Raw genomic sequence first — 22,590 nt, forward strand, 5'->3', positions numbered from 1 at the left:
TGGAGTACGGAGTTTTTGAGGAGGGTCATTTGCATAATCCAGGGGAGGTGTCATTGTTTGACAGTCTTGATTGACAGCTGCAGGTTATATAGCAAGATGCTCTGATGTGCATCCTTCTCACAATGCAGTTCGTTATAATTAGATGGGAGTATTCGTGGAATGGGCTTCCCTGGTGGTGTTACTGGTAAAGAGTCTGTGTGCCAATGCAGGAGATGTAAGGGACTCGGGTTCAATCCCTGGGTTGGAAAGATCTCCTGGAGGAGGCCATGGCAACCCTCCACTACAGTATTCTTACCTGAAGAATCCCGTGGACAGAGGAGCTTACTGGGCTACAGTCTGTGGGGTCGCAAAGAGTTGGACACGATGGAACTGAATTAGCACGCATGCATGTTCATGAAATGTTTATGAGCAGTTAATGAGTCCAGTGGCCACCAAAGATTACTTTAGTACCAGATAATGTGAAGCATGTTTTTGTGCTACAGTAGGGACAGTCCCATCAGTTGGCAGGTAGGGGTTTTACAGTCCCCTGACTAGTTTTGGAGGAATGGTGGGCATATTAGGGGCTGTGCTGGTAAATTGCTTGATGAGATTAGGCGGCTATTGAATGGTTAGCTGAAGTGGCTTCTTGTGGGCCTTGATGTTGGGAAATTAGGAGATCATACTTGTCACTTATATTCTTTTTCTCTTGATGTTCATCCTGGATATTCTGAATATCTTATTTCTGTTAGAGACGAAATGTAATTCTCTCACCAGAATCATGAATTTCACTTCAGGGAGCTGCCCCACCACTCAGGCTTGAAGATTCTTCTTGGCGGGAATGATACTTAATATTTCGTAATAACCTATAAGGGAAAATAATCTGAAAAAAATTGATATGTATGCACATATAACTGAATCACTTTGCCGTACACCTGAAGCCAAAACAACATTGTAAACCAAACTATACTTCAGTAAATAAATAAATAAAATTCTTCCTGGAGAAGCGAATAGAAGATTGGGCAAAAAGAAACCAAAAAACCCGGGGGACTGAGTGTAAACTGATTCTCTGTTTAATGCACTGAAGGTATTTGTTTTTTAAAAAATGTTTATTATTTATTTGGCTGCACTGGGTATTAGTTGAGGCATGAAGGATCTTTGATCTTCCTTGCAGCATTCGGACTCTTGCTTGCAGCATGTGGGATTTAGTTCCTGAACCAGGGATTGAGCCTGGGCCCCCTGCATTGGGAGCATGGAGTCTCAGTCACTGGTCACCAGGAAAGTCCTCGCTGGAGGTATCTCTAAAACACTGTCCACAGAGAGACTTCTGAAATCTTTATTGGTTTCCAGAGTAAGGGAATGAATCTCCAGAGAGGTGTAAACTAATGTCAGTCTAATTCAGAAAGACTGACTCAATTACACATTATCATCCTTAGATTCTACATTAACTCACGTGGCCTGCTTCTTTCTTTTCCACTTTCATCCTCAAATGCATCCAGCCCTTTGTTCTTTCTGCTGAAAAATAAAGATTTTGTAGGTGCTCCTGCTCTCCACCATTATTATTGTAACTCCTGATCCTTGTTGTTATACATTCCGGAATAATGTGTAACATGAATGTGGCTTGCGAACTTTGATAAATTCACAGACACAAGTGTTTCAGGATACTGAAAAGCATGATATGGGAAAATTGGGAAATATAGAAAAACCAACGCCTTATACTTTGGAGTATAGGAGGATTCCCAAGGAAAGAGTCCTACCCCAGGGTCTCCGGAGCCCCAGCAGACGTGAAGGCACGAGACTCTACGGCATTATGTCCCATATCCTGTGTGGGCCAGGTGACTCCATCAACATAAACACCAAAGTCACTCTTTTCTTCTTCTTCAGGGCCTGCCATAATGACATTGTGAATATCTTCTCAAATGTGTTGTCTGGTTTCTGCAGGACCGTCAAGTTTTTTATGGGTTATATCTTGGCTTAAAGTCGACACATGTCTGAGGTTGGTCAGTAGAGTCATAAGGCTCTCATTTCTAAGAGTTGTTAAACAGTTTTTCGTGTTTCCTGCCGACCATTATGCCCTGGAGGAAGGCATGGCAACCCACTTCAGTGTTCTTGCCTGGAGAATCCCATGGACAGAGGAGCCTGGCGGGCTACAGTCCATGGGGTCGTAAAAGAGTCAGAAGTAACTGAAGTGCCTTAGCACACATGCACGTTTCCAGAAATTTTATTTATAAAAGCTGAAAATCTGTACAACACAGTCTTTGAAATAGTCATCCCTGTGTGAATGGCTGAGCAAGTTATTATGTGCTCATGTGATGGAAAACCACTAGGCAATAAAAAAGAACAGGCTTGGATGTTATGTGGTTTATGTAGAGTTCTTAAAAAAGTAAAAGGAACCTATGGCTATTAACACCCAATCAGATGGGCTAGTAATTAAAGGAAATTGATTACAAGGGGATAAGTGACAAGTTGGGAGGTGACACATATTCTATATCTTGGTTTTAAGTGGTGACAAGAATGCATACATTCATCAACAGTAAAACGATGTCTTTGAAATGGATGCATTTTAGGGTAGTGAATCATACATCTCTCAATTTTTAAAAAAATTTGGCTGCAATGAGTCTTAGCTGTGGCACATGGGATCTTTAGTCGCAGCATGCGGGATCTAGTTCCCTGACCAGGAATCTAACCGAGGCCTCCTGCATTGGGAGTCTTAACCACTGGACCACTAGAGAAGTCCCTCCATCAATTAAAAAAAAATAAAATAGATTCAAACTTGTAGCCACACAGGAAGAGCACATTACTTGCAAAGAATAAGACCAACAGATGACATCTTGGCAGAAATGATGAAAGTCAGAAATCCACGGAATGAAACCTGTGATATTCTAAAGACAATAATGCCCATAGGGAACTCTGCATCAGTAAGGAGAAAAGAGTCATCCAGGAATAAAGGGAAATGTGCAACCCAAAGGATGCAGAGCTTGGCTGTCGGCATCCTCTGAGAACACTGCCCTAGACGTGCCCAGGAAGGAAGCAGTGTCATGTACCTGCAGCATCTCTGAGAACCCTGAGGGGCCCCACGTTACTGCGACACACTTTTCCTTGTGTAGGCACTCAAGTAGTGGTACAATCATTGCAAGACACACTGGCCGTGGAGTCACAGGGTCCTCCTGTGGGAACCTGGCCTCCCTTGCAGGTCCCAGGTCTCAGGTCAGAGCACCAGCTTAGGTCCGGAACCTGAAAGAATGGTCATGACTTGTCAAATTGTGTCCTTTACAAGGAGAACAGATTCTTATGGGACTTATGTAAATACATGTATTGCCATGAAAAATAAGAATATTTACTGGGAGTTTCTGAATACTGGAGGGGTCAGGAAGGGAGAAAATGATAAATGTTTCAACTTTTGTTTACAAAAGTACACTTTACCAAATCCACAAACAATAACTGCTGAAGAGGGTGTGGAGAGAAGGGAACCCTCCTACACTGTTGGTGGGAATGTAAAGTGGTACAGTCTCTACAGAGAACATTATGGAGGTTCCTTAAAAAACTAAAAATAGAGCTACCATAAAAAACCGAAAAATTTAGCTACCTTAAAAAACTAAAAATAGACATTGCAATCCCACTCCTGGGGACACATCTGGAGAAAAACATGATCTAAAAGGATACATGCACCCCAGTGTTCATTGCAGCACTGTTTGCAATAGCCAAGACATGGAAGCAGCCTAAATGTCCACTGACAGATGAATGGATAAAGAAGATGTGGTATAGGGCTTCCCTGGTGGCTCAGTGATAAATAATCCACCTGCCAACGCAGGAGACACAGGTTTGCTCCCTGGTCCAGGAAGATCCCACATGCTGTGGAGCAGCTAAGCCTGTGCACCACAAATACTGAAACCCACACGCCCTAGAGCCCATGGCCCAGAACGAGAGACACCCAGACACAGCACTCAGAGAGCAGGCCACGCTCACTCACTGCACCCAGAGAGCAGGCCACGCTCACTCACTGCACCCAGAGAGCAGGCCACACTCACCACACCCAGAGAGCAGGCCATGCTCACTCACTGCACCCAGACAGCAGGCCACACTCACCACACCCAGAGAACAGACCATGCTCACCGCACCCAGAGAGCAGGCCACACTCACCGCATCCAGACAGCAGGCCACACTCACTGCACCCAGACAGCAGGCCATGCTCACCACACCCAGACAGCAGGCCACACTCACCTCATCCAGACAGCAGACCACACTCACTGCACCTAGAGAAAAGCCCTCCCAACAATGAAGGCCCAGCACAGCCAAAAATAAAGAAATAATTAAAGTGTTATACTCAACATGCTTCACATTTGGAAAACTCAGCAGTGGCCACAGGACTGGAAAAGGTCAGTTTTCATTCCAATCCCAAAGAAAGGCAATGCCAAAGAATGTTAAAACTACTGCACAATTACATTCATCTCACATGTTAGCAAAGTAATGCTCAAAATTCTCCAAGCCAGGCTTCAACAGCCTGTGAACCGAGAACTTTCAGATGTTCAAGCTGGATTTAGAAAAGGCAGAGGAACCAGAGATCAAATTGACAACATCTGCTGGATCATAGAAAAAGCAAGAGAATTCCAGAAAAACATCTACTTCAGCTTCATTGACTATATCAAAGCATTTGACTGTGTGGATCACAGCAAAAATGTGAAAAATTCTTGAAGAGATTGGAATACCAAACCACCTTACCTGCCTCTTGAGAAATCTGTATTCAGGTCAAGAAGCAACAGTTAGAACCAGACATGGAACAATGGACTGGTTCAAAATTGGGAAAGGAGTACGTCAAGGCTGTATATTGTCACCCTGCTTATTTAACTTATATGCAGAGTATATCATGTGCAATGCTGGACTAGATAAAGCACAAACTGGAATCAAGATTGCTGGGAGAAATATCAATAACTCAGATGACACCACCCTTATGGCAGAAAGTGAAGAGGAACTAAAGAGTCTCTTGATGAAAGTGAAAGAGAAGCATGAAAAAGCTGACTTAAAACTCAACATTCAAAAAATGAAGATCATGGCATCTGGTCCCGTCACTTCATGACAAATAGATGGGAAAACAATGAAAACAGTGAGAGACTTTATTTTCTTGGGCTCCAAAATCACTGCAGATGGTGACTGCAGCCATGAAATTAAAAGACACTTGCTCCTTGGAAGAAAAACTATGACAAACCTAGATAGCATATTAAAAAGCAGAGACATTACTTTACTAACAGAGGTCAGGCTAGTCAAAGCTATGGTCTTTCCAGTAGTCATATTTGGATGGAATGTGCAAGTTGGACTATAAAGAAAGCTGAGCACTGAAGAATTGATGCTTTTGAACTGTGGTGTTGGAGAAGACTCTTGAGAGTCCCTTGGACTGCAAGAGATCCAACCAGTCAATCCTAAAGGAAATCAACCCTGAATATTCATTGGAAGGACTGATGCTGAATCTGAAGCTCCAACTCTTTGGCTACCTGATGCGAAGAACTGATTCATTGGAAAAGACCCTCATGCTGGGAAAGATTGAGGGCAGATAGAGAAGGGAACGACAGGGGACAAGATGGTTGGATGGCATCAACTCAATGGACATGAGTTTGAGCAAGCTCAGGTAGCTGGTGAGGGACAGGGAAGCCTGGCGTGCTGCAGTCCATGGCATTGCAAAGAGTTGGACATGACTGAGCGACTGGGCTGAACTGAAATAAAAATTAAAAAGAAGATGTGGTGTATATACACAATGGAATATTACTCAACCATTAAAGAGAAAGAAATAGTGTCATTTGCAGCAACATGGATGGGCATAGAGATTGCTGTACGGAGTGAAGCAAGTCCAATGGAGAAGAAGACCTATCGTGTGACATTCCTTATATGGGGAATCTAAGAAGAAACAATGGAGATGAACTTACTAACAAAATAGGAAAGGGACTCACAGACTTAGAGAATGGACTTATGGTTGCCGGGTGAAGGGGTAGTTAGGGACTTCGGGATCATCATGTACACACCGCTATATTTAAAATGGATCACCAGCAAGGACCTCCTGTATAGCGCATGGAACTCTGGCTCAGCGTCGCGTGCAGCCTGGATGGGAGGGGTGTTTGCAGGAGAATAGATGCGCGCGTGTGTGTGTGTATGGCCGAGGCCCTTGCTGTCCACCCGAAACTATCACACTTATAATCGACTCTACTTCAATGCAACATAAAAAGTTTTTTTTTTTTTTAATATAAGGAAAGAAAGGAAAAGAGAAAAAAGTGCACTTTACCAAACTGCTGCAAGTTATAGACAGCTTAAAAGACAGGAGAAAATATATCCTCTAAATCTGGAGAACAAAACATTAAAGACTCAGCAATGCTTTAAACTGGTAAGGACAGATACTTGGTCTTAGCCAAAAGGCCAAGCTTCCCCGGTGGCTCAGATGGTAAAGAATCTGCCTGCAATGCAGCAGACCTGGCTTTGATCCCTAGGTTAGGAAGATCCCCAGGTTAGGAAGATCCCCTGGAGAAGGGAATGGCGACCCACTTCCAGGATTCTTGCCTGGAGAACTCCATGGACAGAAGAGTCTGATGGGCTATAGTCCATGGGGTCGCAAAGAGTCAGACATGACTGAGCAACCAATACTACTAATTCTTTAAAAGCAGTTATAAAATTGCAATCATCACTGGGAAGACCCAGAGGAATCGGGTGGAGAGGGAGGTGGGAGGGGGGATTGGGATGGGGAATATATGTAACTCCATGGCTGATTCATGTCAATGTATGACAAAACCCACTACAATATTGTAAAGTAATTAGCCTCCAACTAATAAAAATAAATGAAAAAAAAACTCAAAAAAATTGCAATCATCTCCATCAGTTCATTTAGTCCCTAGCAGTTAACTTTTGTTTGGCTTGATCTTGGCTTAGCAGCGTTGTGAATCAGTTTTCCATTCGAGTTTTGGAAATTCTTACCCAGTTCCATGTTATGATCCTAAAGTTGTCAGAAACCTGCATTCTAGAATCCTTGTCAGGGTTTTTTCCACGACTCACTTGTAAGAGGAAGCATTTTTTCCTGTAGTTGATGGTAAACTTTTTTCAGAGAAGGTTCAAGAGTAAAGCAGAAACTAACTTTTGTGATTTCTCTGAAGTTTGCAAGCAGATAACAAAACCTCAAAGTCAAGTATAAGACTGAGGTCTGATATTGTGTACACTGCAGTTTCTCCTGAAGAATATGTTTTCTGAGCCATCCCAATTCTAGCAAAGATATTTAGACATTTTCCTAACACAGAGAATCTTCTCGGGGCAGACAACGTTAAAGGGAAAGAAAATCCTTTATCATCTTCACCTAAGAAATGTCCTGGCTTAAACAGAAAGAAAATTAAACTTTCATTTTGTATCAGGACTTTATTGAGCTCAGGAAAAAAAATCCTTAAAAACAAGTCTGTACAATGTTAGCCAGCTTTGACCTCATAAGATAAAAGTCCCTTTCCATAAAACTTCTGAAGCTTTCTCTACTCAATTTAGATTTTGTCTTCTTTTCCCTTTCTTATTCTGGAGTGACCAGTCATTTTATTGTAGGACAAAATTACTCTCTTTTTCTACTTAAAACACATTTACTGCATACTCTCTATATGAAAATAATCCCATTTTATTCTCATACTTTCTATAAAAAGTTGTTTCCCTTCCCTGTTGTTGTTCCTAACAGTGTTATTTTTACACATGGATTATAAGTTTTAGCTATAATAAACTTTAGTTTTCAGTGAAAACTAGGAAGCAAGCAACTCTCTATTATGTATCAGCAAATTTATAAATTTGTTTCTCATAGTACTATTTTTTCCTTTAGCAAAAGACATATATATATTAATAGATCCAAGTATCTTTTGTCTTTTTGTAATAAAAAGCCAGAGTAGTCATAAAATGGGATAAAAAATTGACCCATGCTACAACATTATGCTAAGCCAGAGAAACCAGATGCAGAAGGCCACGTATTGTATGGTTCCATGGGCAGGAAACATCCCAGAGAGGTAAATCCATAGAAACAGAAAGTAGATGAGGGGTTGCCAGGGACTAGGGGAGGGGCTACTGGGACTGACCTTCAACAAGTATAGGGTTTCTTTTTGGGCTGATGGAAATGTTGTGGAATTGGATAGCACAATGGTTGTACGGAAGAGTGAAGGTACTAAAATCCTTTGAAGTGTGTGATTTAAAACGGTGCATTTTTTTTGTTTTGTGATTATATCTCAATTTAAAAAAACATCTAAAAACAATATAGCTTCTATTTAATTTGTCTTATTTTTCATGTACGGATGTAAAAGTTGGACAACAAAGAAGGTTGAGCACTGAAGAATTGATGCTTGCAGACTGTGGTGCCGGAGAAGACTCTTGAGAGTCCCTTGGACTGCAAGGAGATCCAACCAGTCCATCCTAAAGGAAATCGGTCCTGAACATTCATTGGAAGGACTGATGCTGAAGCTGAAGCTCCAATACTTTGGCCACCTGATGAGAAGAGCCGACTCATTGGAAAAGTCCTTGATGCTGGAAAAGGTTGAAGGCAGGAGGAGAAGGGGGCGACAGAGGATAAGATGGTTGAATGGCATCACTGGCTCAATGGACATGGATTTGAGCACTCTCCGGGAGATGGTGAAGGACAGGGAAGCCTGGTGGACGCTAAGAGGTCCATGGTCCACGATGTCGCAGAGTTCGACACGACTTAGTGACTGAACGGCAGCAGCAGCCGTTTTTCTACAATGTGAGCTCCTTGTGGGCAGGAGTTTTCACTCTGTTCCTTTCCTCTGGCTGCACCTGGGCAGTAGCTATTTTCCCACCAGCTCAGTGGAAGGTGCCTGAGCTGAGCAGAGGCTTCGGGGCCCTCTCCTGAGTGAAGCACAGTGTCCCTGGCCCCGGCCAGCCTCTACCACTGAGGGCTGGTGGATGTCGCTCTCAAGGATTTTCTCCTCCTGAGACCTTCTCTCCTCCCATTCCACACTTGTCATAAAGACCTTAACACACCTCCTTTGTGAATGAGTGCGAAATAGACCAAATCTCACCACGCAAACACGGATGAAGTTACCTAGTTTGATTTATTCGAGATTTTATCAAGGAACCACTTGTACCACTGCAGAGGCTGAAGCTCCTGAGAGCCGTCTGTGGCCCCATGACTGTGGTCAGCCCGGCTGAGGGTCCCCAGGTAAAGCTGGGAGGCCACAGTGTTGAGGGAGACGCAGCGGGTAAAGCTCAGACCCCAGAGTGAAATGCTGGTCTCACCCTCCGTCTCCTCCAGAAGGTGAGTATCCTGGCTCAGAGGGACACTGACTGCATACTCCAAAGAGCATTTACTGACCGTCATGCTAGGTCTAATGAACGTGTGGCCTCTTAGGACACACACACACACACACACACACACACACACACACACAGTTTCAGTGATCTGTGAAAACCAGTGTCCCTGAGATGGGGAGCCTTGCCTCGCTGAAAACTTCAGCCTGAGGTCACCCAAGGAATTTATAAACGAGTTTGTCTTCTTCTGAGTGAGTGTGTTTATTCAGCTTGCCCTCCTGGTTGCCTCAGGACCACCCAACCGCAGATGGGTCAGGGTGGACCGCAGGAAGCCAGGTGGTGGTTGCCACGTGGACCGTGTGACCATCCCCGTGAGGCTGGGGCTGGGGTCCCTGGAGTCACTGTTCAGGTGTCTGCATCTCAGCAGGACAGGCATGCAGACCCCGCCTGTGGGTTCTCACAGGTTTATCACAGAGTTTTGTTTGGTTTCGTTTCCATTTCATGCACACGGGGAAGAGCTCTCAGATTAGATTTTAGGAACTCAGGTTGAGGAACTTGAATGAGGTCCCAAGATACTGGCAGGCTTCTGCTTGGTGTTCTGTGTTCTCTGTTCAACGTGCTACCGTGCAGGCGCTCAGTTGTTATCTCCTTGCGACCCCGTGGACTGCAGCACGCCAGGCCTCCCTGTCCACCACCGTCTCCTGGGGTTTGCTCAAACTCATGTCCATTGACTCGGCGATGCCATCCAGCCGTCTCCGTGTAGGTGTACACGATGTGTACGACACAGTGTGTAAGATGTGGCTTTTCAAGGTCAAGCCCGTCCCAAGCGGGCCTTACAGGGGACTCAAGAGAACAATGCAATTGAGTGCTCCCTGAGGGTGTTCTCCAAATGGTGGGGGGTGGGCATGAAACCAGTTTATTGGACCAAGGATAGAATTAAAAAATCATAGAGGGGATTTCCTTGGTGGTCCAGCGGTGAAGACGTTTAATTCCAAAGCAGAGGACATGAGTTGACCCCTGCTCAGGGAGCTAAGATGCCACCTGCTGCACCCAAGACCTGGCACAGCCAGATAGTTAATGAATAAACAGGTATTTTTAAAAATAGAAAGAAGAGCAAACAAGCAAAGAGATGGAGATGGACAATAGTTGGAAAAAACAAACAAACTGTCCATGGTGGCTCCTACAGATTCAAACCCATGAAAGGACTACCTGTCTCTTTTGGGTTGTGTTACATCATCTGTGTGTTCTGAGGGTGAAACGTCCTGGGAGAGAGTCTCTTTTTCACTCACTGATGGGTTTAATTTGTACAGTCTTTGGTTTCAGAAACTGGAGAAGGAAAATGGCAACCCACTCCAGTTTTCTTGCCTAGAGAATCCCATAGACAGAAGAGCCTGGCCGGCTGCAGTCCATAAGGTCGCAAAGAGGTGCACACGACTGAACAACTTTCACGTTTCACTGGTATCAGAAATAGGTGAGCACCTTAAAACGAGTTGATAAATTTCACATCCTTTTGATAGATTCGAGAAAAGCTTATGTGATTATCGCTATTATAGATATTTCATATTTATAGACATGAGGAATAACCTATTGACAGCTCTTTATTTTCCATCCTAATTTTTCTACCCTAATGTCAGGTTCTAGGTTCTGCGTCAGTTGGGACATTTATCATGAGTAACAAAGCCAGAGAAAAACCATAAACCAGCCAACCAACCAACCAACCAAAAATCCTGAGAAAGATGAAGAGTGGTCTAGATTAAGGACTTACTTTGTCTGATAGGGCTTCCCTTGTGGCTCAGCTGGTAAAGAATCTGCCTGCAATGCGGGAGACCTGGGTTTGATCCCTGGGTTGGAAAGACCCCCTGGAGAAGGGAAAGGCTACCCACTCCAGTATTCTGGCCTGGAGAATTCCATGGACTGTACAGTCCACGGGGTTGCAAAGAATCAGGCACAACTCAGCAGCTTTCACTGTAGTTTTCAGGTTCCATGTATAAGTGATATCATACAGTATTTGTCTTTCCCTGTCTGACTTATTTCACTTAGCATAATGCCCTCCAAGTCCACCCAGTTTGCAGTAAATTCTCTAACAATTTTCTTGCCATGGGTCTTGGCAAGAGCCAAGAGAGAAAGGGAAGAGGAAGGGAAATTGGCAGCTCCAGATCAGGGGACAGACTTTTCCAGGTGCCCTGCATGGTCCCACACCTGCCTTACAGATGACTGCGGCCATGCTGGTCTCAGGGGGATGGTGTGGGATTCCCTCCTCTCCTGTTGTGTTATCTGGAGCCCTTCTTCTCCTTCAGTCGCTCAGCCGTGTCTGACTCTCTGTGACCCCAGGGCCTGCAGCACGCCAGGTCTCCCTCTCTTTCCCCATCTCCCTGAGTCTGCTCAAATTCCTGTCCATCGAGTCGGTGATGCCATCCAACCACCTCATCCTCTGTCGTCCCCTTCTCCTCCTGCCCGCAATCTTTCCAAGCATCACGGTCTTTTCCAATGAGTTCTTCGCATCAGGTGGCCCAAGTATTGGAGCTTCAACTTTAGCATCAGTCCTTCCAATGAGTGTCAGGGTTGATTTCCTTTAGAACTGACTGCTTTGATTTCCAAGGGGCTGTACAAGGGGCTCTTCAGGAGTCTTCTCTGGCACCAGAGTTCAAAAGAATCAGTTCTTCAGTACTCAGCCGCCTTCATAGTCCAACTCTCACATCTGTACAAGACTACTGGAAATGTCAGGCATCTCATCTAAGCCATTGCACAGCAGAATAAGGCATGCCAGATGACAGCCCCAGAGCTCCTGCCTTGCTCAGACAGCAAGGGGCACGGTGGCCTTGCACAGAAGGAAGTCAGATTTTGCAACATTGGGAGGGCGTGGGACTCTGAGCCAGGAAACCTGGCTTCCTGTCTGGCTCGGCCATGTACCCGCTGTGGAACATTTGGAAGAGCTTGGAAATCTCCCCCTCCTCCACGATGCATCAGCCGTGTGACCCCAGTGGACCCTCTTTGCTGGTTTCTATCATTAGAAACCATAGCATCTGGGGCTTCCCGGGTTGTTTAGTGGTTAAGACTCTTACTTGCAATGAAAAGAACCTGGGTTTGATCCCTGATCAGGGAAGTAAGATCCCCCCATGCTACGGGGCAACTAAGACCCTGTGCCACAGCTAGAGACCCTGAATGCTGCAGCTCAGGCCCGACCCAGCCAAATAAATAAATGAATGTTTAGAAAAGAAATAATAGCTTTTAACTTTAAAATCGTGAATCTGACAACACATACAAAGTATGACTCTGCACACAGTAGGTGCTAAAGAAATGCTCATTTTATCTACCTCATTTAACACCTTCAGTAGTGATTTGGAAGAAAGATTGTGACATTTTCAGTTCATGATAAACTTGATGGTCTTGCAAATTCCAGTAAGGACAGAGAAGCTAGGCAGATGGACCTAACAGTGAAAAGAAATATGGGCAAGAAATAAAATTAGTGTCAGTTTAGAGAAATTAAACTTGATATTATATATTATCAGAAACGTAAATCATCAGCAGGAGATGTGAGAGAGAAATGTCAAATTGAACCATCAGAATTAGATAAAAATCTGAGATGATAGCAACATGTACCTAGTAAGAATCAAGTATAGTTTCGAATTCACAATCCTTAGTTTCTACAGAATATGCTTTTTCAATCAAAATAATTTATTAGGTGTGTACCAACTGCTGTTTGTCAAACTAGAGAAAGGACTGAAGTGATGAAATACCATTTTTTGGTCTGAGATATCATAAAATTGAATTACACTTGTATACTTATATCCCCTGTATAAATTACTATATTAAAGTCTTTAAATGCTTTTTATCTCTGGAGGGAAAAAAAGAAATGCTCATTTTACTGGGCCCCAGTGCTCATATAAGAAAGTCTGACTTATAGTCAAAGCTGTGGTTTTTCTAGTAGGCATGTACAGATGGGAGAGTTGGACCATAAAGAAGGCTGAGCACTGAAAAATTGATGCCTTCAAGCTGTGGTACTGGAGGAGACTCTTGAGAGTCCCTTGGACTGCAAGGAGATCAGACCAGTCAGTCCTAAAGGAAATCAATCCTGAATATTCATTGGAAGGACTGATGCTGAAGCTGAAGCTCCAATCCTTTGGCCACCTGATTCAAAGAGCTGACTCATTGGAAAAGCCCCTGATGCTGGGAAAGGTTGAAGACAAAATGAGAAGGGGGCAGCGGAGGATGAGATGGTTGGCTGGCATCACCGACTTGATGGACATGAATTTGAGCAAACTCTGGGGGATCGTGGAGGACAGAGGACTCTGGTGTGCTGCAGTCCATGAGGTCACAAAGAGTCAGACACGACTTAGCAACTGAACAACAGCAACAAGTCTGTCTGAGCTGTGGAATATTATTCAGGCATGAAAAGGAAGGGAGTTCAAACCTGCTGCAACGTGCATGAATCGGAAACATTATGCTCCGTGAAAGATGCCAAAGACCATAGACTGTCTGATTCTGTTTATGTGAAGAGTCCAGAATAGGCAAATCTACTGAGACAGGAAACAGACTGTGTTGTCAGAGGGGATGGTGGAGGCTGCCTGCTCATAGAGGTGTGTTTTTTTCGGGGGGGGGTTGAAAATGTTCTGGAATTAGGTAGTGGTGGCGTTTGCACAAGCTTGTGACTAGACTGTATACACTGATGTGTATACTTGAAATGGGAGAAAAGTATAAAATGTGAATTATATCTCAGCAGAATAAAATAAAGTCCAGAGCCTTCCTGGACACACAAGACCCTCCTTTTCCGAGCTGGCGTAGCCTCGTGTTTTGCCCTTGTTTTCTGCCGTCTGGGCTCTGGCCTCCTGCCTCACTTTATCTGGCTTCTGGCCTCTTCCCAGTGTTGCCCTTGAGCCAAAGCCCTCGCCACACCTCTCCCCACCCTTTCATATGCTGTCTCCTCTGGACCCTGCAGAGATCAGCTTAGAAATCACCACCTCTGAGTCATCTCTCTGTCTCCGACCCAGATTGTGTTGAGGCGTGCGTGTTGTAGTTTTCTGAGTGCAGACATGCTCAACAGCGTGCCAGCTGTCTGCTCACCCTTCCGTCCCCTGGGAGAAGCAAGCCCTTCGGAGGCAGGAACTGTGTCTAATGCTTTGGCCATGGTCTCTTCCAAGTGCCCCACGCGGTATCAGGTACCCACTAAATGCAGGCTCTTGGTCGTCTCTTCCAAACACAGTGGATAGTTACTTTTCATGAAGGTGAGAGCATTCAAGCTCAAGGAAATGAGAAAGTGAATGTGGAAGTTGCTCAGCTGTGTCTGACTCTTTGCGACCCCGTGGACTGTACAGTCCATGGAATTCTCCAGGCCACAATGCTGGAGAGGGTAGCTTTTCCCTTCTTCAGGGGGCCCTCCCAACTCAGGGATCAAACCCAGGTCTCCCGCATTGCAGGTAGATTCTTTATCCGCTGACCCACAAGGGAAGCCCAAGAATACGAGAGCAGGTAGCCTATCCCTTCTCCAGCGGATCTTTGTGACTCAGGAATTGAACTGGGGTCTCCTGCATTACAGGCAGATTCTTTACCAGTGAGCTATCAGGGAAGCCCAAGGAAATGAGAAGAATGTTTAAATCTCGTAACAGAGGGGAGCCATCCTGGAAGTCCAGGACCGTGTGACCATGAGGCCCAGCTTTGTCCACGTGGCTGGGTCTGGTCCTCAGTGGGGTTCTTGCCACCCCAGCTCAGGATGTCATCCCTTCCAGTGCTGGCCAGCAGAGCTGGCTGAGCCAGAGTCACACACCTGCAGGCAATGGTGGTCCCCCAGCCCACTTGTTCTTTTCCAGGAGTCTGGTAACTGGAGACTTTGGAACATTCAACATCTTAAAAGAATACATCTATCATGCTACAACCTCCAGCTGATGGACAGCTTGTCAGTAACAGGTAACCCGGCTGGTCTGTCTGTGCTGTGGGAGCTGGGAGGAAGCACGTGGGGGTCTGCATGGCTGTAAAACGCCGCCTATCGGTGACCTCGGATAGTAACAAGGTGAGGCTGGACCACGAGACGCCACTGGTACCCAGAGGGCTTTGACCTGCAGAGGGGGCAGCTTCCTGTCATTTGATCTGGTCAGCAGCCCTGTGCGCCTCAGGAGTGATGCAGAGGCCACTGTCCCCACAACAGACCCCAGCAGAGGCAGCCCGGGTCTCCCTGTTACTGTCCTCGCCCACATCAGGGGCAGGGGGCCTCGAAGACGTTCAACACAGAGAAAGAGGAGGCTCGCGCTTCTCACAGCTCAGCACACCCCCACGGGGAGGCCGGGGCCACGGGAAGCGGCTGCCTGCTCTGGGCCGGAGAGCAGTGAAGCCCTTGCCCTGAATGTCCGGAGCCACTTGGAGAGAATCCCAGACAAGGAAGAAAGGGGTGGCCCCGACTCGCCTTCCAGGGGGCCGACTGCCGGTTCTGGGGTGGGGGTGCTCGGCTGAAAGTGAGCAGACATCTGGGGTGCGGTCCATGTCAGAGACGATGCTCGTGGTTGTGGGCGCAGAGCTGTAGGGAAGCGTAGGGCCAGGAGAACAAGGATGCTCTGGATTTGTGATGCTGCGGTCAGTGGGGTCTCCAGGAGTCTCTTATGTTCTCTGGAATGTCGTCCCTCATCAGTGGCTCCTCTGTCTCGTATTTTGCTTTTTACATTTTCACGTTCAGTAAAGATTCAAGCACAAGTAAGCAAGTAGAAGAGGTAAACAGAGAAACAAGCAAATAGGCGTGTGAGGGGGTCGGGGCTGTGTGGGCTTCAGTGTATCCCACGCTGAGCGGCTGTTGAGAAAGGGGTGTTGAGAGTCAGGAAACGCTTGAGGACCTCGGCCCAGCACACCAGCCAGGCAGCGGTTCCTGATTTGGCTTCTAAGTGGCATTAGACCCATGGGCTTCCCTAGTGGCTCAGACGGTAAAGAATCTGCCTGCAACGCAGGGGGCCTGGGTTAGACCCCTGGATGGGGAAGATCCCCTGGAGACGGGAATGGCAGCACACTGTGGTATTCTTGCCTGGAGAATCCCATGGACAGAGGACCCTGGTGGGCCACAGTCCCTGGAGTTGGGGAGTGGGACACAAACACACACGCAGAGGGCCTATGAGTGTCTTCATTTTTCAGACGAAGACACAGTCAGAGGTGTCAGGTGGCCTGACCGCAGTGCGAGGTGGAGGGACCTGGGGGCTGATTAGGGAGAATGATACGGCCGTGAGCTGGCAGTGGTGCCCAGCAGCTTTATCAGGGTGCGCTCTGCCAGGCCTGCACGGGGGGATGCCCCCCATAGAACGGGACCTTCCAGAAGCTACAGCACAGGGGTAGCGCCGGGAACAGGGGAGCTGCTGGGGTAGACAGGAGCTGCAGAGGGCTTGGGGGTGACATCACTCGGCAGCTTGGCGGGAGCCTCTGTGTCGGAGAGTGCCGAGCGGAACTGTGGCTTGAGGTCTCTTCTGGCCGGATGTTTGTCTTATCTGTGGCTCACAGATGCTGGGTGCAGTTTTGGATAAACAGGCAGGTCCTGACTGACTTAAAATCTGCTTATTTGGGCTCTAAGAGAAGTAAGTCAGAAAGAGAAAGACAAACATCATATGATATCACTTAATGTGAAATCTGAAGTACAACACGAGTGAACTTACCTGTTAGACAGCCAGAATCACAGATACGGAGAACAGACTGTGGGCTGACAAGGTGGAGGGGGCTGGGGGAGGGACACCGTGGGAGGCTGGGGTTGGCAGAGGTTTGCTTTTATACACATAGTGGATAGCCAACAAGGTCCTACTGTATAGCACAAGGAGCTATATTCAATATCCTATGAGAATCAAAATGGAAAAGAATGTGTATATATGTATAACAATCACTTTTATAGCAGTCATTAACACAACACTGTAAATCAACTGTACTTCCGCTGAAAAAAGCAATTGGATGTGTCAAAGTTGAGTTTGGTGCTGCTGGGCTTGGAGCTAATGGCTTCTGGCCTGCAGTATGCAGAGGGCATCTCTGACTCTCTTAGGAAACACCAGCTTCTTCCAGCTGGTAGGGGGGAGGCTGGGGCTTGAGCCCATGTGCTCAGCAGCCCTGTGGCATCGCCTCTTCCTGCCCAGCTGGGCATGACGTTCTTTCGGCTCAGGCACGTGTGTGTCCTCCCTCCACACAGTTGGGATTCCAGATTCCAGGGAGGAAATGGGGCTGGGCCTTACTTGCAGGGAAGACACAGCTGGGAGTAACCCTCCCAAGACCTGGCCTTAAGCAGCCTTTCTTCTAGCTCAAGTGGTGCGTCCATGGTTTGCCCCAACAACACTTTAGGGGCTGGTTCCGAGAACACTGGAAATGGGTCCTAAAGGTGTGTTCCAGCTTCTGCTCTCTCAATGGTCCCATCCCTGGAAGAGTCTGTCCCAGACATTCTTGGTGGTGAGCTCGACGTACCGACAGTAAGTCAACATCAAACATCCCACCTCCATCACGTAGCAACATGCCCTGGAAATGCTAGGATGTAGAGCCTGGACCCATCCCTTGGACCAGTTCTCATGTTCTTCATCATACAATGCAGCTTGATTTTTATTTCTATAAAAATGGCAACTAGGATATTGGTCTTTTCAAGAGTCATGCACCTGGGTGCCTTCTAGAACAGTCCACTTGGGTGCAGAGGTCAATCTGTCCCTGGAGGGGACACGTGTGAACCAAGATGAGCGGTGGAGAAGAAATGGGATTTCTCTGTAGGAGATCATCTTCTCACCTTTCCTCCAAGTGTGAGAACCCTCTCACTTGCCCCTGGCCTCACCATCTTCTCTAGACCCTCAGCTGAGGTGGCAGGAAGGCTGTGCAGGGTGAGAAGTGGGGAAGAGATTGTGACATGATTAGCCTTACAGTTGATCCCTGTTCTTCACATCTCAAAGCCTATTTCTTTGTTTTCAGGCTCACTATCCATCTTCCTCATTGCAGAATGGTGAGAATCCTGTCATTGGACCACCAATGCCATCTTTGTCATTGTAGGTCTTCAGTTATATTTGATTTCTTCCTTGATTTTTTCCTCAACCCTTTCTCGACAGTTTATCCATGGTCTTGCACATGATTCCACCATTTTCAACCATCTAAAAGTTTTAAACCTTTGTGTGTGTAAATGCCTCAAATTCTTAACGGTATCTGGTGAGTGAGTCAGTGAGTGAAGTCACTCAGTCGTGTCTGATTCTGCAACCCCATGGACTATAGCTTACCAGGCTTCTCCATCCATGAAATTTTCCGGGCAAGAATACTGGAGTGGGTTGCCATTGCCTTCTCCAGGGGATCTTCCCAACCCAGGGATCGAACCCGGGTCTCCTGCATTGTAGGCAGATGCTTCACCCTCTGATCCACCAGGGAAGCCCAACAGTATCTGGTAGGGGATATTGATATTTAGCCATTATACAATTATAATGTATAATTATAATTATACAGCAATATGTCAACCATGAACTTCCAGATGTTCAAGCTGGTTTTAGAAAAGGCAGAGGAACCAGAGATCAAATTGACAACATCTGCTGGATCATTGAAAAAGCAAGAAAATTCCAGAAAAAGCATCTATTTCTGCTTTATTGACTATGCCAAAGCCTTTGTGTGAATCACAATAAACTGTGGAAAATTCTGAAAGAGATGGGAATACCAGACCATCTGACCTGCCTCTTGAGAAACCTGCATGCAGGTCAGGAAGCAACAGTTAGAACTGGACATGGAACAACAGACTGGTTCCAAATTGGGAAAGGAGTACATCAAGGCTGTATATTGTCACCCTGCTTATTTACCTTATATGCAGAGTACATCATGAGAAACGCTGGGCTGGATGAAGCACAAGCTGGAATCAAGATTGCTGGGAGAAATATCAATAACCTCAGATATGCAGATGACACCACCTTTATGGCAGAAAGTGAAGAAGAACTAAAGAGTCCCTGGATGGAAGTGAAAGAGGAGAGTGAAAAATTTGGCTTAAAGCTCAACATTCAGAAAGCTAAGATCATGGCATCTGGTCCCATCACTTCATGGCAAATAGATGGGGAAACAGTGGAAGCAGTATCAGACTTTATTTTGGGGGGCTCCAAAATCACTGCAGATGGTGATTGCAGCCATGAAATTAAAAGACACTCACTCCTTGGAAGGAAAGTTATGACCAACCTAGACAACATATTAAAAAGCAGAGACATTACTTTGCCAACAAAGATTCGTCTAGTCAAGGCTATGGTTTTTCCAGTGGTCACGTATGGATGTGAGAGTTGTACTGTGAAGAAAGCCGAGCACCGAAGAATTGATGCTTTTGAACTGTGGTGTTGGAGAAGACTCTTGAGAGTCACTTGCACTGCAAGGAGATCCAACCAGTCCATCCTAGAGGAGATCAGTCCTGGGTGTTCATTGGAAGGACTGATGCTGAAGCTGAAACTCCAATCCTTTGGCCACCTGATGTGAAGAGCTGACTCATCTGAAAAGACCCTGATGCTGGGAAAGATTGAGGGCAGGAGGAGGACAGCGGATGAGATGGTTAGATGGCATCACCAACTCAATGGACATGGGTTTGGGTGGACTCTGGGAGTTGGTGATGGACAGGGAGGCCTGGTGTGCTGTGGTTCGTGGGGTTGCAAAGAGTCGGACACGACTGAGTGACTAACACATTTTTGCAGTAATCTTCACATGCTTATAAAGTCACTGCACTTTCATGGTCTGAAGGAATCCCATGAAAAACATACTCTGAATTTTGGAGGGAAACATGTCACTGAAGCCACCAAGTATGGTTATTAAGACCTGTAGCTGTAGATTCAGACCACCTTGGGGAGACCCTGACTCTATTCTTGCTTGAGTGAGAAGCCATTAATCATCCCCTGCCTGTGTTTCAACATCCAAAAGATGAGGATGAGAGGTCCTTGGAGTTCACTGAACTTCTTGGCTATATAAGTGTTCTTAATAGATCTTAGTTTTCAGTCATAACTTCTTTTTTTCTCTTTTCTCTCCCTCCTCTCCTGTGCTCCCATTATGCATATTTGGGTGCTTCGTCATGTCCCACATTTTCCTGAGACTTTTCATTTTTTTCATTCTTTCCCCTCATTTTTCTTTGATTTCTATAACTGCTATCAATCTATCTTGAACGTGAATGTGAACATGAAGTCACTCAGTCGTGTCCAACTCTTTGCGACCCCATGGACTGTAGCCTACCAGGCTTCTCTATCCAAGGAATTTTCCAGGCAAGAATACTGGAGTGGGTTGCCATTTCCTTCTCCTAAAGTTTGTTAAATCCATCTTCTGACAGTTAAATCTCCTGTTGAGCCCTTGCAGTGAATCTTTCACTTCAATTTTATTTTAAACTCCAGAATTTCTATTTGTTTCTTTTAAAAAATCATTTCTATCTCTCTTTTTAAAAAATTAATTGAAGTATAGTTGATTTACAGTGTTATGTTAATTTCTGTTATACAGCAAAATCTGTTACACACACACACACATGCACACACATATGTCTTTTACATTCTTTTGCATCATGGTTTATCCCAGGATATTGATTATAGTTCCCTATGCTATACAGTAGGACCTTTTTTATCCACTTATACATAATAGTTTCATTTCTCTCTATTGATTTTTCTCCATTTGATGAGACACTGTCATCACACATTTCTTTCCTTCTTAGGCATGGTTTCTATTGGTGCTTTGAGTGTATTTATAGTAGTTACTTTAAAGTCTTTTCCTGCTAAATTCAACATCTGGTCAATCCGACAGTCTCTGTTCTCTACTTTTCTCCAGCATATGAGTCGTACTTTCACATTGTTTTTGCATGTCTTGTAATTTTTTGTTGAAAACTGAACATTTTAGATAACACATTGTAGAAACGTGAGTACTGTTTCCCATCTTAATGTAGCTGTGAGAATCTTACTTTGCCTGAGGTTTCCGCATTTCTTGTGAACACTGATGGTATCTCTGTTCCCACCCTGCTAACCATGCCACTTACTTCCACTGCTTACTCAACCTGTAGAGTCGATGCTGACGAATGCCAGCTGGAGGCAAGTCAGTAAAAGAATTCTGGTGCCCCCTACTTTCTAAGTAAAACTCTTAATTTTATGAAACATATGCCTTGAGTACATGACTTTTTAATAATTTATGTGACTAAACAGGAAATATATATAATCTAAATGTATAATATAATACACACTAAATTTGTATATTATATAATTAATACCACATATTTAATAAATATAATATATTATAAATATATGTCACTTTTGCTTTACATCAAAGTACAATGACTTTCTCAGGCTATATAGCATTGCAATTACTTGAGCTGAGAACTTAACTAGCTTCTTTCTTCTCTTGATCACCATTTTATTTGAAAGCATGATTGATTGACCAACTGTGGCTACTCGGACTAGGAGATCTGCAATAAACTTTCTCAAAATGAATAAAGTGAGCTAGTCATTTCAAGGAAAACAACTGGAGGTTTTTATTGCCACTGATACCATTTGGGCTTTCAAGAAAAAAATCAGAATCCTGAAAAAACCTGTATCTGTTACATTGAGTGAAATGGCTTCCCAATGATTAGAGTTTTCTGATGAGATTCACGGTGATGTTAACAATGTGATAGACTAATAAGTTTTTGTTTAGTCGCTAAGTCATGTCCGACTCTTTGTGACCTCATGAACTGCAACCCTCCAGGCTCCTCTGTCCATGGGATTCTCCAGGCAAGAATACTGGAGTGGGTTGCCTTTTCCTTCTCCAGGGGATCTTCCTGACCCAGGGATCAAACCCGCGTCTCCTGCATTGGCAGGTGGATTCTTTACCACTGAGCCACAAGTGAAGCCCCATGACAGACCAACAGATAGATAGATAAATAGAGTATATAATGAAATGCGTCAGTATCTGAAAAATCTACATAACTCCATGAACCAATATTTTTCAGATGACTTATATTATATTACAAAAATCATACATGGTAAAAGATCTAACCAAAGTGCGATTTAAATCAATGGATTTTAACAGAACAGAGTATGAAAGTTTATTGATATGGTTTCGGATTCCACATTACAACTAACCTTGAAGAAACTACCACTTGTTGTTTTGGCATAACTTCAAGGAAGCATGGGCTTTCTTGGTGGCTCAGTGGTAAAGAATCTGCCTGCAATGCAGGAGACTCAGGAGATGCAGGTTCAATCCCTGGGTCAGGAAGATCCCCTGGAGGAGATATGGCAACCAACTCCAGTATTCTTGCCAGGAGAATCCCATGGACAGAGGAGCCTGGAGGGCTACTGTTCACAGGGTCGTGAAGAGTCAGACATGACTGAAGTGGCATCCATGCACATGTCAAATTTCACAGAAGGGTCCTGGAAAGGCCATCCAACTCCTCTTCCCTTTTCCTTCAACATCTGTCTGTTGAGG

The sequence above is a fragment of the Dama dama genome, chromosome 2, assembly GCF_033118175.1.
Source record: "Dama dama isolate Ldn47 chromosome 2, ASM3311817v1, whole genome shotgun sequence".
NCBI classification, from domain to species: Eukaryota; Metazoa; Chordata; class Mammalia; order Artiodactyla; family Cervidae; genus Dama; species Dama dama.